This window comes from Pygoscelis adeliae, unplaced genomic scaffold, assembly GCF_000699105.1.
Source record: "Pygoscelis adeliae isolate BGI_AS28 unplaced genomic scaffold, ASM69910v1 Scaffold197, whole genome shotgun sequence".
Lineage (NCBI taxonomy): Eukaryota > Metazoa > Chordata > Aves > Sphenisciformes > Spheniscidae > Pygoscelis > Pygoscelis adeliae.
Genome location: NW_008825105.1, coordinates 2,884,787 through 2,886,832, shown reverse-complemented (window position 1 = coordinate 2,886,832; position 2,046 = coordinate 2,884,787).

Sequence of the window (2,046 nt, the reverse complement as noted above, 5' to 3'; positions counted from 1 at the left end):
AGCTGGCGGAGCCTCCCCCCGGTGCTGCACCCAGCGAGCCACCGTGTCACCCTGCCACGGTGACGTCAGGGGAGTGGACGGGGAGGGCTGCCCTGGCAGCAAGCGGCTTCCTCCATGTGGCGTGAACCTGCAGCAGCCGAGAGCAGAGCGAGGTGTTTTGGAGCAAAGACGCTGCTTCCTTCTTCTTCACCCTCGGCCTTGCCGGGAGAGGGATGGGGAGGGGGGTCCCAGCCGCAGGGACAAACCACAGTTGCCCCGAAAACCAGCAAGACCCAGCCCCAGAGCAGGAGGGAGCAGGATTGGACACATCCCGCCAGCCTGGCTTTTGCAACCAGAGTGGGGCAAGTTTCCCCCCCCTCCTCCACCAGCCCCGGAGTGGGGCGGAAGCAGATTAGCACAGAGGAAGCACCAAAAAACCAAAAAAAGCCAAACCACCACACGAACTGCCCCATCACAGCAGGGAACCTGCGGGAGGAGGGGTGCAGCGCATCCCCCCCGTGGGCACCCTAAACCCCCCCTGCCCCTGGTATCTCCCAGGGTCCAGCACTCCTTGCATCTGCCTCCCGCTCCTGCCACCCGTCCCCCCAGCGCCATCCCAATGCCACCCTCTGTCTTGCCAGCCCGAGCATGAAGCACAAAGCTTTGCCCTTTCCAGCCGTTGCCACCAAGCCCCGGGGCTGGGAAAGCCTCCCCCAGCCCAGCAAAGCAGCTTGTGGAGACGTGGCGCTGCCAAGGAGGAACTGGTGGAAAGGCTCGGGAAACCTGAATGCTCCTACCTTTGAACCATCGCTCTTTGCCCTCTCGCCACTCGGCGTTACTGTCGGGCACACGGCGGCACCCTGAAGGCGGCAGCCAGCCCCGGAGCAGGACACCAGAGGGGGAAGGACGCTGCGTCCGAGCTAAGCTGCCCTCGGTGGGGCAGGGGAAAGGAGACATTTAAGCCTGGGCTTGAATTTTGTCTGGAAAGCCCAAATTCTAGCTGGGTTTCAAGTTCGGTCTCGCTCCAGCAGCTTCTGACACTGGCACAGCACTTTGCAAGGCCAGCTGGAATCACAGAGGATGCAAAGCACTTCTGCAGGTCACCTTCCCTCCCAAGCATCACAGCCAGGAAATCCTGGCATTTTAACCTCTTCCTTCCTGGGCAGACACAAGGATAAAGCATCCAGCCGGGCCGCAGCAGGAGCAGGCACCCACCAGTCCCCAAAGTGGCAGCATGGGGACAGAGGACACAACCGATGCATTGGTGGTGTGGCTGTGAGACCCGGGGACAGATTTCAGCTCTTCCCCCGAGCGGTGCCAGCCCTCTGGTCCTGCCAGCGGGACAAAATGAGGAGCCTGGGGAAACTGAGGCAGCGCTGCAAACCTCACTGGAGAGTGCAGGCGTGCTGTCCCACCAGCCACCCGTCCTCCTCCTGCGGGAGGCTGCCCGGGCAGCCGTGCTGGCTGGCGAGGCTCCACGTGCCCCGTGCTGCCTGGGCATGATGGGTTTTCCCCTGGGAGCTCACGTTACTGCACTGGCGCCTGCCAAGGCCACCATGCAGCAGCCCCAGGGCGATGGGGCAGAGGCAGCTTCCCCGGGCTGGGAGCACCCGCTCCGGCATCACCAGCCCCTGGCTCTGAAAAAAAAAAAACCCCCATCTCAAGGGCTCGATTCCCACCCAACGCAATGCCGGGGGGAACGCGCCACCCTGGAAAGCTTTCCAGCCCCGGCGCTTTGGCAGGGAGGCTCGCAGGAGGCAGAACAACAAGCCTTGTGTTACACCAAGTTTCCTACGGAAATGATGCTCCTGTTGGCACACTGCGTCCCCTTTGGCACGCTCGACGCCCCCCAACAACTGCAAGCGGAGACAGAAACCCCCACGGATACTTAGTTCCTGCAGGTTTGATGCAAACAAACAGCTTTCAGCCCACAAAAGCCAGTGCCGGCGAAGGAGGGCACGGCGCTGAGCCAGGCTGCCTCTGGCTCCGCTCTCCCCATGAACGCCTTTTGCATTTCTTCCTTTAAAACTGCTCCTGCGAGCTGGAGGGAGGGGCGGGGGGCGGGGG